The 16,746-nt window shown below is 42.7% G+C and overlaps 1 protein-coding gene across 1 annotated transcript in view; it reads left to right on the plus strand.

Annotated features, from left to right (window-relative positions):
- Positions 1–225: 225 nt before the first annotated feature.
- The window catches only part of lmo7a (LIM domain 7a), an 85,901-nt gene continuing 69,380 nt past the window's right edge, over positions 226–16,746 (plus strand). The window contains exon 1 of the mRNA XM_046366153.1: positions 226–490. The gene's annotated coding sequence lies outside the window, so the exon portion shown is untranslated. The remainder of the gene's footprint in view (positions 491–16,746) is intronic.

The raw sequence follows: 16,746 nt of genomic DNA on the forward strand, positions 1-16,746 counted from the left end.
TAGGTGGCAGCTCTGCTTTGCATGACTGGGGCTGGTGGGGGGTGGGACTAGAATGTAGCTCTGATGTCATTCTTCTTAGTTCGAAAAGGCCTGCCCCTTTGACTGGCCCAACACACTCCCACAGGTAGTTTTGGAGCTGTTAATTCGCTGCTGCCTAGCCCCTGCCGACCTGTGTTTGTGTGTTCTGCATTGTCACACTCTATTTGCTACGCACACACGCTCCTACCTGCCCATTTCTCAGTTCTTCCCGGTGGTATGAACTTTGGATGCAGCAGTGAAGTGTCCAACTGTTGCGTGTCACATCTGCCAGAGAATTCCTGAGTGATTATTGACGGTGACTGAAGGTGGACACACCTCTCTACCTATCAGTCTCTCAGTCCTGACTGTCTGTCTCTCTACAGGACAATGTTATAGTCTTCCTCAGACTAAAAGAGGCACAGCTCTTTTGCTCAGGAGACCTCCAAGACACATCCACTAGAGTCAATGTCAAGTAAGTGCTGCTACATATGATACACAGATTACACATATTTACATACCGATGACAATATAATAATACATTTTTGTCTATTGACTATTGAAAATATTTTTTAGCTGTCTATGACTGATCTGTGACTGGATCGTTATGAGACTAACTTTGAACAGAGATTTGCCTTTCTCATAACAGACTTTAGATAGATACTTCCTTGGGCAAGTGAATGTGTGTGTGCGTGCGTGACTGGGGTGAACGTGTATGTATCTACAGTTGAAGTTGGAAGTTTACATACACCTTAGCCAAATACATTTAAACTCAGTTTTTCACAATTCCTGACATTTAATCCTAGTAAAAATTCCCTGTCTTAGGTCGGTTAGGATCACCCCTTTATTTTAAGAATGTGAAATGTCAGAATAATAGTATAGAGAATGATTTATTTCAGATTTGATTTCTTTCATCACATTCCCAGTGGGTCAGAAGTTTACATACACTCAATTAGTATTTGGTAGCATTGCCTTTAAATTGTTTAACTTGAGTCAAACGTTTCAGGTAGCCTTCCACAACATTCCCACAATAGGTTGGGTGAATTTTGTCCCATTCCTCCTGACAGAGCTGGTGTAACTGAGTCAGGTTTGTAGGCCTCCTTGCTCGCACACACCTTTTCAGCTCTGTCCACACATTTTCTATAGGATTGAGGTCAGGGCTTTGTGATGGCCACTCCAATACCTTGACTTTGTTGTCCTTAAGCCATTTTGCCACAACTTTGGAAGTATGCTTGGGGTCATTGTCCATTTGGAAGACCCATTTGTGACCAAGCTTTAATTTCCTGACTGATATCTTGAGATGTTGCTTCAATATATCCACATGATTTTCCTACCTCATGATGCCATCTATTTTGTCCCTCCTGCCGCATAGCATCCCAACAACATAATGCTGCCACCCCGGTGCTTCAAGGTTGGGATGATGTTCTTCGGCATGCAAGCATCCCCCGTTTTCCTCCAAAAATAACAATGGTCCTCATGGCCAAACAGTTCTATTTTTGCTTCATGAGACCAGTGGACATTTCTCCAAAAAGTACAATCTTTTTCCCCACGTGCAGTTGCAAACTGTAGTCTGTCTTTTTTATGGTGGTTTTGGAGCAGTGGCTTCTTCCTTGCTAAGCGGCCTTTCAGGTTATGTCAATATAGGACTCATTTTACTGTGGATATAGATACTTTTGTACCTGTTTCCTCCAGCATCTTATATTGCTGTTCTGAGATTGATTTGCACTTTTCGCAGCAAATTAGGTTCATCTCTAGGAGACACAACGCGTCTGCTTCCTGAGCGGTATGATGGCTACGTGGTCCCATGGTGTTTATACTTGCTTGTACAGATGAACGTGGTACATTCAGGTGTTTGGAAATTGCTCCCAAGGATGAACCAAACTTGTGGGGGTCTACAATTTTTTGGCTGATTTCTTTTGATTTTCCCATAATGTCAAGCAACGAGGCACTGATTTTGACAGTAGGCCTAGAAATACATCCACAGGTACACCTCCAATTGGCTTAAATGACGACATCAGAAGCTTCTAAAGCCATGACATCATATTCTGGAATTTTCCAAGCTGTTTACAGGCACAGTCAACTTAGTGTATGTAAACTTCTGACCCACTGGAATTGTGATACAGTGAATTTTAAGTGAAATGATCTGTCTGTAAACAATTGTTGGAAAAATGACTTGTGTCATGCACAAAGTAGATGTCCTAACCAACTTGCCAAAACTAGTTTGTTAACAATACACTTGTGGAATGGTTGAAAAACAAGTTTTAATGACTCCAAGCTAAGTGTATGTAAACTTTTGACTTCAACTGTACATACATACACAAAGGTATAGCATCTTTAACTTTTTCATTCTGCATAATTGCACATAAAACAAAGGTGTCATTGATTAAAAGCCAAACTTCCCACTTCAACTCTTTCTATCATCTATCTATCGATCGATCGATCTATCTCAGCGCTGACAGTGAATGAGTTATGTCTCTGTAAAGAGAGAGATTATGTGACAAGTCTGACTCAGTTCTGCCTTGCACTGCCTTAAAGGGAAATTCCACCCCAAAACTATATTTTGGTATTTGTGTCATTAGTCCATTGTTGACATATTAGTCCATTTGATAAAGTTCCAAAATGTTTTGCATGTCAGCAATCAAGTTTTGAAAATAAATAACTTTCTAAATACAGCCGGTATGATGCATTTTCCATCGTATGAAGTTTCTGTATTTTGAAAGTTATAAATTTTGAAAGCTTGTTTGTTGACATGCAAAACATTTGTGTAAAACAATACAGTGAAATCATTTATTAAAAGCTCTCCTAACAATGCAGTGTTAATAATTATATAGGTAATAGAAAATACAAAAAAAGGTGTGTTTGTTTACAGTTTCTGTGTCTCCTCCTCATCTTCTCACTGGGCAGAGGTGCATGCGGTATGTGGAACAACCTGTTCAGTTTTCACACAGGTGTGTCTCAGGGAGGTGGCGGGAGGTAGAGACCGTCTGCTTAAACACATTCACCATGGCAGCGGACGTAGCATGGAGAAACACCAACACATACACTATATATACAAAAGTATGTGGACACTCCTTCAAATGAGTGGATTCTGCTATTTCAGGCACACCCGTAGTTGACAGGTGTATAAAATTGAGCACACAGCCATGCAATCTCCATAGCCACACATTGCCAGTAGAATGACCTTAATGAACCCTTATAAGATGCAACCTTTCCAACAAGTCAGTTCGTCAAATTTCTGAGAGCTGCCCCGGTCAACTGTAAGTAATATTATTGTGAAGTGGAAACGTGTAGGAGCAACAATGTTGTTAGGAGCGTGTAGGAACAACAACGAAATCTTCTGTTTTCCAAACTGCCTCTGGAAGCAACGTCAGCACAACTGTTCGTCGGGAGCTTCATGAAATGGGTTTTCAAGCCCGTGCATCACACAAACCTAAGATCACCGTGCGCAATGCCCAGCATCGGCTGGAGTGGTGTAAAGCTTGTCGACCATTGGACTCTGTAGCATTGGAAACGCGTTTTCTGGAGTAAAAATTCACGCTTCACCATCTGGCAAGGCCCCTTAGTTCCAGTGAAGGGGAAAACTTAACTTTAAAGCGTGCAATGACTTTCTAGATTATTCTGTGCTTCCAACTTTGTGGCAACAGCTTAGAAGGACCTTTCCAGGTTTCAGCATGGAACTGCCCCTGTTCACAAAGCGAAGTCCATACAGAAATGGTTTGTCGAGATCGGTGTGAAATAATTTGACTGGCCTACACCCTGACCTCAACCTCATCAAACACCTTTTGGGATGAATTGGAACGCCGACTGTGAGCCAGGCCTAGTCGCCCAACATCAGTGCCTGACCTCACTAATGCTCTTGTGGCTGAATGGAAGCAAGTCCCTGCAGCAATGTTCCACCATCTAGTGGAAAGCCTTCCCAGAAACGTGGAGGCTGTTATAACAGCAAAAGGGGGGACCAACTCCATATTAATGCCCATGATTTTGGATGGCGATGTTCGAGCAGAGCAGAGTTTTGGTCATGTCGTGTTTCTGTGACGAATGGGATTTTCATGATAAATACACTGTGTAGGAGGTGTGCCACACTACTGATGTAATCTATTGACTCTCATGGGTGAAGTGTATTATACAGTGTACCCTTTTTACGAAGTGATTCATTAGACAAAGGTGTGTTCCAGTAATGTCTTAAAACACGAAACCACTGTGAAGTGAACCTGACCTGACATGCCAGTGAATCTCTCTCTCTTTCTCTCTCGCTCTCTCTCTCTCTCTTTCTCTGTCTCTCTGTCTCTCTGTCTCTCTCTCCCTCTCCCTCTCCCTCTCCCTCTCCCTCTCCCTCTCCCTCTCCCTCTCCCTCTCCCTCTCTCTGTGTGCTTTAGTGCGTCATTCAGCATTGTCTAATGATGCAGCTTTAAATTAGCCACTCCTTAGATAAGGTCGCGCAAGCAGCAGGTTAATTTCTCCCAGGATTCACAATGACTGTCAACCGTCCTTCTGAGGGCGCTGTCAAAGGTGTGCACGCGCTCAGTAACACACACACACCAAACAACTCTGTCTGTTGGTAACTAACCACACCACACCCTCCGGACCCTAGCAACGCGGTCGGCACAGACAGAATATGAGATACAGATAAGGCAGGAGAGAGTAATGAATGGACAGATTCTACAGGAAGTATGCTCCTCTAACATATTTCACACAACCGCAGCCACAGTCGGAATATATTGTTTTCAATAAAATGCCACAATATGTTCGATTTGGCTGCTGGGGGGCAAAGAGAACCTCAGCTCCGCTAAAATCATTGACAACTACATGCCATTTTCAAGTGATTGTTTACCATATGGGTAACAATTTACAATAAGGCTGCATTTGTAAAGGGGTTATAATGACATTAATGATTATTTAATCATTTGTAAATCCATTAAAATACTGTTATTGCCTTGGTCATAATAGTGCAATAACTGGTCAAGTATTAACCAAATAATGAGACAATATTTACCTCCAGTTATAAACCATTTATAATGCACTTACGATTGCTTATAAGATTAACCCTTATGACTCACAACTTCATTTTCATTTGTTTTTCAGCTGAACAATAGTTATTTTCTCACTTTTAGGTGTGATGCATTGGCACTCTGCATTGGGACCTTAAGCACTACCCTCTGTAGCGCCTTGCGGTTAGATGCTGAGCAGTTGCCATACCAGGCAGTGATGCAACCAGTCAGGATGCTCAGGTGCAGCTGTAGAACTTTTTGAGGATCTGAGGACCCATGCCAAATCTTTTCATTCTCCTGAGGGGGAATAGGCGTTGCCTCTTCATGACTGTCTTGGTATGTTTGGACCAGGATAGTTTGTTGGTGACATTGACACCAAGGAACTTGAAGCTTTCAACCTGCTCCACTACAGCCCCGTCGATGAGAATGTTGTGTTCGGTCCTCCTTTTCCTGTAGTCCACAATCATCTCCTTAGTCTTGATCACTTTGAGGGAAATATTGTTGTTCTGGCATCACACAGCCAGGTCTCTGGCCTCATCCTAATAGGCTGTCTCGTCCTTGTCGGTGATCAGGCCTATCACGGTTGTCGTCCGGCAAACTTAATGATGGTATTAGAGTCGTGCCTGGCCATGCAGTCATGAGTGAACAGGGAGTACAGGAGGGGACTGAGAACGCACCCCTGAGGGACCCCTGTGTTGAGGATCAGCATGGTGGATGTGTTGTTATGTACCCTTACCACCTGGGAGCGGCCCGTCAGGAAGTCCAGGATCCAGTTGCAGAGGGAGGTGTTTCGTCCCAGGGTCCTTACCTTAGTGATGAGCTTTGAGGGCACTATGGTGTTGAACACTAAGCTGTAGTCAATGAATAGCATCCTCACATTGGTGTTCCTTTTGTCCAGGTGGGAAAGGGCAGTGTGGTGTGCAATATAGATTGCATCATCTGTTGTAGCGGTATGCAAATTGGAGTGTTGACCAGCCTTTCAAAGCAACTCATGGCTACAGACATGAATGCTACAGGTTGGTAGTCATTTAGGCAGGTTTCCTTAGTGTTCTTGGGCACAGGGACTATGGTGGTCTGCTTGAAACAACATGTTGGTGTTACAGACTCTGTCAGGGACAGGTCGAAAATGTTAGTGAAGACACTTGCCCGTTGGTTAGGGCATGCTCTGAGTACACGTCCTGGTAATCCATCTGACCCTGTGGCCTTGTGAATGTTGACCTGTTTAAAGGTCTTGCTCACATTAGCTATAGAGAGCGTGATCACAGTCGTCCGGTAGCTGATGCTCTCATGCATGCATGCTTCACTCTTGCTTACCTCGAAGCAAGCATAGAAGTAATTTAGCAGGTCCCGTAGGCTCGTAGCACTGGGAGCTCATGGCTGTGCTTTCCTTTGTAGTCTGTAATAGTTTGCAAGCCCTGCCACATCCGAAGAGCGTCAGAGTCCTGTATTGACGCTTTGCCTGTTTGATGGTTCGTCGGAGGGCATAGCCGGATTTCTTATAAGCTTCCGGGTTAGCTTCCGGGCTATCCTTTAGCTCAGTGCAGATGTTGCTTGTAATACATGGCTTCTGGCTGGGGTATGTACGGACAGTCACTGTGGGGACAACGTCATCAATGCACTAATTGATGAAGCCAGTGACTGATATGGTGTACTCCTCAATGCCATCGGAAGAATCCTGTAGCATATTCCAGTCTGTGCTAGCAAAACAGTCCTGTAGCTTAGCACCTGCTTCATCTGATCACTTTTTAATTGACTGAGTCACTAGTGCTTCCTGCTTTAGTTTTAGCATGTAAGCAGGAATCAGAATGCAAGAGTTATGGTCAGATTTGTCAAATAGAGGACGAGGGAGATCTTGGTATGCGTCTGGAGTAAAAGTGGTCTAGAGGTTTTTTTTTCCCCTTGTCGCACATTTAACATGCTGGTAGAAATTAGGCAAAATGGATTTAAGTTTCCCTGCATTAAAGTCCCAGGCCACTAGGAGCGCCACCTCTGGATGAGCGTTTTCCTGTTTGTTTATGGCCGTATGCAGCTCATTAAGTGTGGTCCTTGTGCTAACATCGGTTTGTGGTGGTAAATAGATAGCTAAGAAGAATACAGATAAACTCTTTTAGTAAATAATGTGGTATACAGCTTACCATGAGATACTTGTGATCGTAGTTTGTCTATTTTGTTATCCAATGATTGTACGTTAGCTAATAGTACTGATGGTTGAGGCAGATTACCCACTCGTCGTCGGATCTTTACAAGGCACCCCGACCTACGTCCCCTATATCTCTGTGTCTTTCTCATGCGAATCACGGGGATTTGGGCCTTGTCGGGTGTTTGAAGTAAATACTTTGAGTCTGACTCGTTAAAGAAAAAATCTTCTTCCATTACGAGGTGAGTAATCGCTGCCCTGATATCTAGGAGCTCTTTTTGGTCATACGAGACGGTGGCAGAAACATTATCTACAAAATAAGTAACAAATAACTTGAAAAAATACACACAATAGTACAATTGGTTAGGAGACCGTGAAACGGTATCCATCTCCTCCAGCGCCATTATATAGCTTGAATTCTTTGGGGCATGGATTCTACAAGGTGTGGCATTCAGACATTGCTTAATTGGTATCAAGGGACCTAATATGCCTGTACTGTTGACACTAGGCAGGATGGGGCCATTGACTCACGGTGTTCTGACTTTACCATCAGCGGGACGCAACAGGAACCGGGATTCGTCGAATCAAGCAATGTTTTTTTCACACCTCAATTGTCGAGTGTTGGTGATCACGTGCTCACTGATGCCTCTTCTTGTTGTTTTTAGCTGATAGGAGTTGAACCAGGTCTTCTGCTGCAATAGCCCACCCATGACAAGGACCGACGAGTTGTGCATTCCGAGATGTTGTTCTACACACCACTGTTGTACTGCCCCGTTATTTGCCAGTTTGTGGGACACCTCTTAGCTTGCGCGATTCTTGCCATTCTCCTTCGACCTCTCATCAACTAGCTGTTTTCACCCAGAGGACTGCCGCTGACTGGATATTTTTGTTTTCCGCACCATTCTCGGTAAATCTGAGACACTGTCGTGCGTGAAAAGCTCAGCAGGCCAGCTGTTTCTGAGATATTGGAACGAGCACGCCTGGTTCCAGACGATCATACCACACTCATTCTCCTAGGTCTCGAGTTTTGCCCATTCTTACATTCAATCGAATAGTCACTGAATGCCTCGATGCCGGTCTGCCTGATTTATATAGCAAGCCACTGCCATGTGACTCACTGTGTGCAGGAGCGAACCATTTCGTGAACGGGGTGGTGTACCCTGTATAAACTGGTCACTGAGTGCAAAAATTACACACCGTAGCATAGAAATATCCTTCAAATATATATGCTTATGTAACCTATACTGTATTTATATTTGAATACAGTCATCTCTGTTTTCCTTTGAAGCGTTTTCCTTTGAAATGGGCAGCTTTGCATTTGTAGTCTAAAGGCAGGACGCCTGGCCGCAATGAGTTTTTTTGCGTAATTTTTTTGCTTTTGTATATTAACCTGTTCAATGGAAAATCATTGCGGCATGTGTAATGGTAGCAGCATAGAATTCATGTACAGTGCATTCGGAAAGTATTCAGACCCCTTCCCTTTTTCCACATTTTGTTACGTTACAGCCTTATTCTAAAATTGATTAAATTATATTTTTCCTCATCAATCTACACACAATACCCCCATAATGACAAAACAAAAACAGTTTTTAAATATTTTTTTTAGCAAATATGAGACTCTAAATTGAGCTCAGCTGCATCCTGTTTCCATTGATCATCCTTGAGATGTTTTAACAACTTGGAGTCCACCTGTGGGAAATTCAGTTGATTGGACATGATTTCTATACCATGTGCTGCATCGCTCATTCATATATTTTTATGTACATATTTGTATTCATTCCTTTACACTTGTGTGTATAAGGTAGTTGGGGTCTAATAATGAAAACGTCATTTAAACAGTCAAAATGAAATGCCCTTTAATGTGGCCTGAACACAACCAGTCATGATATTTTCATCTGATTGTCAAACAAATTATTTTAAAAAGTAGGCTACCTATGCATGTTTGTCCACTCCAAAATAATTCCAGAATCCGAACTCGCACCATTTAATGAATTGAAATAGCCATCTGTTAAAAAAACACCAAAATATGTGCCTAATGACATTCAGCAATTTGCCATTGATTATGCCTACATTAATTGATGCGTCTTGCTGACAAATGTACCTTTTTTTGTAGCCTAAAAAGTTGTGGCACCTGAAATGGGACTGAAACTGTCCCAGGAAAAACGTGATGGTCAGCCTAACATACATGGTCAACTTACCAAACTAGGCTACAATGTGTATCACCATCAACTTCACATAGGCCTACCGGTAGCCAGTGATGTAGTGGTAAAAAGAAGGTGGAAAAACTGCATTTATTTGGCGAGGCAATTTTACACACATGAACACATGCACAACCGATATCCTACATTCAGTGTAAGACATGAGTTACACCCTAGTTCATGAATTGTCCATAATTCATTAGTTTTTGCTTGGCATCTTCAGTTCTCACGGGCACACAAATCCAACAATGTAGGCCTATGCCATTGTAAAATCAAACACTTCTGACCGAAAGAACAAACTATAAGCCTACTGTCATTAACTTATAGGCTACTTGTTGGATGGATTGGATGCACATTGGTGTCTAGCTGTAGGCTAGTTCTCCAGTGATATTGTCGACCATCGACCATATGCAAACAAATGGCGACAATGAGCATGTACAAAGGAAAATCTATACGTAAAGGAGCTAAGCTGAGGCCAATTCTTTCAATGTGGACTGTGGCGCCACATACAGTGCCTTGCGAAAGAACTTCTGGAGAGAGTTTGCTGCACTGAAAGTAAAGGGGCTGAATAATTTTGCACGCCCAATTTTTCAGTTTTTGATTTGTTAAAAAAGTTTGAAATATCCAATAAATGTCGTTCCACTTCATGATTGTGTCCCACAGTTTTATATCTTTATGTTTGAAGCCTGAAATGTGGCAAAAGGTCGCAAAGTTCAAGGGGGCCGAATACTTTCCCAAGGTACTGTAGATATAAATGGTTTAAACTATGACAGAGGTGGGGGTGTTTCACATTTACCACTGTAAAACATATTTACCACTGCATTTAAAACAAATAGGAGAGTGGTTAAATTAGCATTATTTAGATTCCCCCTTCCCCCCTCCAAAGTTTGACTTTTGTTACATTTAGGGGAGCAAACGTCTCATTCAGGGGAGCAAACTCTGACTCTACCTTTCCTAATGCATCCTTTATCATGTTTGTGACCTCAGATCTCACCAAGTATACAGTACATCATTGTTACTGAATCGCACTCCAACAATAAACCATTTTCAGCAATTTTTGCTCTATTTTTCATTGACAGTCTTCCACTCTTTTGCCGAGCTTGCTCAACTCTCCACCAGAATCAACCAGCACTTCTACTTCCACCATGACTGCATCCATCAATTGCTTCTCCGACCTTCTCTCCATAGCCACATCCTCATTACTGGTTTGAACCAGTCCAACAACTTGTTAAACAGGAATCTCAAACCAACCGGCCATCCTAACGTTACAGTGTGGTATTCACGCGCCTATGCAAAACCCATAGAAAGAAGAATGAATAGAAAGGGCGTCTCCATTTAAGTCAATGATAGCATAATGGGTGGATTGGCAGCCATTTTAAGTGTACCCATGCCAGGAAGTATAAGCAGGAAGTGTACCCTTCAATCTGTGCTGTGATTTGTGAAAAAATGTATACCATGTCAGTGTTGAATACTTGTTTTTGATTGGCTTGAAGGGTATTCTAGAGTTTGCATTATTTCCCTCTAACCCACTTTTTTATTCATTTCACCTTTATTTAACTAGGCAAGTCAGGTAAGAACAAATTCTTATTTACAATGACGGCCTACCAAAAGGCAAAAGGCTTCCTGCAGGGACAGGGGATGGGATTAAAAATACAAAATAAAATATAGGACAAAACACACATCATTTTAAGAGACACCATAACACTACATAAAGAGAGACCTAAGACAACAACATAGCAGGCAGCAACACATGAAAACACAGCTTGGTAGCAACACATGACAACAACATGGTAGCAACACAACATGGAAACAGCACAAAACATGGTACAAACATTATTGGGCACAGACAACAGCACAAAGGGCAAGAATACATCACACGAAGCAGCCACAACTGTCAGTAAGAGTGTCCATGATTGAGTCTTTGAGTATGGTATATCAGCACGGTAGAATTCAAAGGCTGTACTTCATTATCAGCATTGCAGAATTCAATGGCTATACGTCATTCTTACATGTTCTATGTTTGAAATGCTTTTGACAGCAAAAGTATCATTGAAAACATTATTGCCATTGTTGAATTCTGAAGGTTTGATTACTTTGTTCTGTTACCAAGGCAACTACTGTAACTATCTATTAAACTTTCTAGCTACTTCAGTGGATGTTGAACACATTTTTACCTTCAAATGAACACATTTTTAGCAGGAAATGTGTTAAATTATAGGCATGGTATGAAAGGGATAATCAACTCAGGGCTCTATGCGTTCTCTGGAAAATAATGCAACTCCATGGAAGGTCAGTTCCACTCTGCTAGCATGTAGTGGAAACAGATTATGTGAGCGGAGTTGGAGCACAGCGAGGAGAAAGTTTCCCAAAGGCTGGAGCGTTGGCCTTCTCACCTGCTCCAGTACCACTCACTTAACACGTTTCCCAAAGGCTGGAGCGTTGGCCTTCTCACCTGCTCCAGTACCACTCACTTAACACGTTTCCCAAATGCTGGAGCGTTGGCCTTCTCACCTGCTCCAGTACCGCTCACTTAACACATTTCCCAAAGGCTGGAGCATTGGCCTTCTCACCTGCTCCAGTACCGCTCACTTAACACGTTTCCCAAAAGCTGGAGCGTTGGCCTTCTCACCTGCTCCAGTACCGCTCACTTAACAAGTTTCCCAAAGGCTGGAGCGTTGGCCTTCTCACCTGCTCCAGTACCGCTCACTTAACAAGTTTCCCAAAGGCTGGAGCGTTGGCCTTCTCACCTGCTCCAGTAGCGCTCACTTAACAAGTTTCCCAAAAGCTGGAGCGTTGGCCTTCTCACCTGCTCCAGTACCGCTCACTTAACAAGTTTCCCAAAGGCTGGAGCGTTGGCCTTCTCACCTGCTCCAGTAGCGCTCACTTAACAAGTTTCCCAAAAGCTGGAGCGTTGGCCTTCTCACCTGCTCCAGTACCGCTCACTTAACACGTTTCCCAAAAGCTGGAGCGTTGGCCTTCTCACCTGCTCCTCACTTAACAACTTTAGGGCATGCCCGGCACAGCATGCATCTGTGGTCTACTTGTGTGCTGCTATAGCCCCTTGCTTTATCTACTGTCATGGCGCTCGCTAAATATTTTCATAAAGAAACTGATAAAACACACAGGTGCAAAATCAAGTTGACTTACAGAGATGAGGAGGACCAAGAGTGAGTGCGTTGATGTAGTGTCCACAACTAAAGAATCATTGTGGAATCTGAAAAGACACGTATCCCAAAACCATGATGGTGTACTTACTACGTGCACATGCTAACAGAAAGGAAGGAAGTGGGTAGCAAAGTATTGTAGCAAAGTATTTTATAAACAAAAATTCTGATCTCTTATAAGTTTTGACCCAATAGGCCTGACATATTACCTCTTTCAAATTACTTTACGTTTTGATAGGTTATTTTGCCTAAAAACATTTAGGTCTACCTATACATTTTAAAAAATAATGAAAAACTGCATCACTGCCCAGCCTGGCAAGAGTGGCCTGAAGGGTGTTTAGCATCCCCAGTGGCTCTGCAAGTGTGAAGAGGGTATTCGCGGCTGCTGGCCTGCTCTCCAGGCACCATCACATAAGCCTGTAGGCTATATAGCCTTCACAGTATATTTCTTTGTAGGCTATATAGCCTTCACAGTGTATTTCTTTAATGCTACATAGCCTTCACAGTGTATTTCTTTGTAGGCTATAGCCTTCACAATATATTTCTTTGTAAGCTATATAGCCTTCACAGTATATTTCTTTGTAGGCTACTAAGCCTTCACAGTATATTTCTCTGTAGGCTATATAGACTTCACAGTGTATTTCTGTGTAGGCTATAGCCTTGTAATAATGCAAATAATAGGCTAATAATGTACCCTAAGTAATACATTTATGTTCCTCCTTAGGCTCCCTGTCTGGCTCCTGACCTATTTACGGTGTTTATATGCTGTTTAATAGGACATGTATGAGCAATTCTTTAGTCACCTTTTCATGTTTATTCAAATACTTTTCATTCATGATTATTTTTTTATTGAACCAACCTCAAAAAGCACATCTCTCAGCACTACCGCTGGCTGGTGTATACGTCTATTACCCAGCCTTACGTGAGCTAACCACTGATAAGTCTGATAAGTCTGATAAATCTGTCAAAAGTGCACATACCTTGGATGAACATTGCCATATGTCATGAAAAAGCTGTTGGGTTGAGGATACGGACTGATAAGACATTCCTTATGAAAACATGAGGTTGCATGTGACATGTAGAAAACATTCTGTAGTAAACAAAAATATAAATTCAGAATCAAATGTTCATTTCACTACCATAAGCCGCATCAATGTTGTTTTAGAGAATTTGGCCAGCTGGCTCACAACCACAGACCACATGTAACCACGCCAGCCTCTTCACCTGCAGGTTAATCTGAGACCAGCCACTCAGACGTCTGATGAAACTGTGGGTTTGCACAACTGAAGAATTTCTGCACAAACTGTCAGAAACCATCAAATCTGCGTGCTCATTGTCCTCACCAGGATCTTGACCTGACAGTGTGTATGGCGTCATGTGGGAGAGCGGTTTTCTGATGCCCCATGGTGGCGCTGGGGTTATAGTATGGGCAGGCAGACAATGGCCACAACTGCATTTTATCGATTTGGCAATTTGAATACACAGAGATACGGTGAAAAGATTCTGAGGCCCATTACCGTGTCATTCGTCCGCCGCCATCACGTCATGTTTCAGCATGATGACGCACAGCCCAATGTCTCAAGGATCTGTGCACAATTCCTGGAAATGTCCCAGTTCTTCCATGGTCTGCTGTAATGGCAGATTTCCTCTTCGTCTGAAGAGGAGTAAGGATTGGACCAAGATGCAGCGTGGGTAGTGTTCATGACAATTTATTAAAAACGAACTGAACACTGAAATACAAAACAAAAACGATGTGATGAAAACGAAAACCGAAACAGTACCGTGTGGCAACAAACACTCACACGGAAACAAACACCCACAAACCAACAGTGAAACCCGGGGCTATCTAAGTATGATTCTCAATCAGAGACAACTAACGACACCTGCCTCTGATTGAGAACCATACTAGGCTGAACACGAAAACCAACATAGAAAAACAAATATAGACTGCCCACCCCAACTCACGCCTGACCATACTAAATAAAGACAAAACAAAGGAAATAAAGGTCAGAACGTGACACCTGCATACTGACCAGACATGTCACCCATTGAGCATGTTTGGGCTGCTCTGGATCGACGTGTACGATAGCGTGTTCCAGTTCCTGCCAATATCCAGCAACTTGCCATTGGAGAGGAGTGGGACAAAATTCCACAGGCCACAATCAACAGCCTGATCAACTCTATGCGAAGGTGATGTCGCGCTGCATGAGGCAAATGGTGGTCATACCAGATACTGACTGGTTTTCTGATCCTTTTTCTAACTGAAAATGTTCATTTGTTGGAGTTAAGGTAGAAAATGGTTTCGCCCTAGTGTAAACTACCCCGGTCTGTGCACATTCTAAGCAATCAGTGACATTAATGATGGATTCAGTGTCAAGGACACAGTGGTGCTCCTGAGGAGTGAACTTAATACAACTTCCCCAAATATTACCTGCAGCATAAATATGGCGTATTTAGCCCTGCTTATGTTTAACTGTCTGCTTCCTTTCTGTGTCTGAGAGACAGACTACATTTCTGGTCCAAAGTCCCTCTGCTGTTGGCCTTTTGGTTTAGACAATTATTGACATGTGGAGTTTACTTCACAGCCCCAAAAACAGAACTACAAAGAGGATTCTGTGGGAGGTAGAGTACAACAGTCTTCGGCCCCTGAGGAATTTAAATGACCGTCAACAGACAGTTAGCTAGAGGAGTGGCACTGTGGCACGATAGCATATGATTATGCAATATTCTCTGCCACAGTTGATCAAGCTGTCTAATTTACAGGGTGGAGTGCCTTTTTGTCAGACCACAATCCTCACGAATGACGGCTGGATATTAAAGTTTACTTTAACTAAACAAAATCAAGCGGAAAAGGAATGTTGCACAAATATGCCATTAACATTAATTTATTTTACATTTTCATGACAGTATTAACCCATTGAGATACACCATCTCATATTCGAGGAGGTCCTGAATAAGTGACATGTCAGCATTTCCCTGGTAGGCGGAAAGAAACCGCGTTTGTTTGGTGGTTTTACCTCCACAAGTCTGGGCCTGTCACTTTTCCTCATTAAGCAAAAAGAAATTACAAAAAAAACTCTGTTTGCATTTATGATGTGTCTGTGTGACAAACTCGCACTGTACTGGTTTGGTTTCATCACAGGACTGCTCAAACTGTCTGTCCTCTAAGCAGCCATGTGTGAACTGTGAAGAAATTGTGAAACGGAACGAGAAGTGATGGTGAACAGCCAATAAAGTCCTCTCTCTTCTCCATGGTTACGGTCCTGGCTGTAAACGGCAACAGGGCAACACAACACAAGGGCTATATTTGTGCTCCTTGGCTGGAGAGAGAAATGCCAGCCTCACCCTGTTTGCCCGCCCTTTACTCCTCTCACTCACCAACACAATCCCTTTCTCATATATGTATGTATGTATGTATGTATGTATGTATGTATGTATGTATGTATGTATGTATGTATGTATGTATGTATGTATGTATGTATGTATGTATGTATGTATGTATGTGTGTGTGTGTGTGTGTGTGTGTGTGTGTGTGTGTGTGTGTGTGTGTGTGTGTGTGTGTGTGTGTGTGTGTGTGTGTGTGTGTGTGTGTGTGTGTGTGTGTGTGTGTGTGTGTGTGTGTGTGTCACCTCTAAAAGCTGATGTCAGACTGATCTGACATTTCCTTCTAATTTTTCATAACGTTTGATTGATACTGGGTGACAAGGTGTTATGTGTACGTATAAATGTGGGTTATTCATTGTTAAAGAATGCAGAGAGAAAACATTCCATGCCCTGGCTGAATCAATCAATCATGCAGAAAGACGGGTGATCTTTATTTATGCAGTTGTGCTGACTGCACTGCGGTGCACACCCATTCATTTAAGGCTTTGGTATTTTTTATTTTGGGATGGTGTACTTTCAGTACAACGTGGTGTTTAGGTAGGTGGGGTCAGTGTGTTCAGTGTTGAGGCATCACTCATAAGGAATGGCAGACCTACCCATCCATTGTCAGTGCGTGATGGCAATGACGCACTGCAGGGCTTGTCATGGGTGAGTGGACAAATGGGTCATTGGTATTTTATGGGTGTGGCCATGATGCTGGTGCTCCTCCTGGGTGGGTGTTAGTTCCATCCATGTTTTGATTGTAGTTCCATCTCTGGTACAGTGTTGCTGATGGACATACACAGAAGGCCATTGTATACAGGTAGTTAAGCACGGAGCAATGGCAGGAGTTGGCTATTTGTTGCAAGATCCTTTTGTTG

This window comes from Oncorhynchus gorbuscha, linkage group LG01 (assembly GCF_021184085.1).
Source record: "Oncorhynchus gorbuscha isolate QuinsamMale2020 ecotype Even-year linkage group LG01, OgorEven_v1.0, whole genome shotgun sequence".
In the NCBI taxonomy this organism is placed as follows: Eukaryota; Metazoa; Chordata; class Actinopteri; order Salmoniformes; family Salmonidae; genus Oncorhynchus; species Oncorhynchus gorbuscha.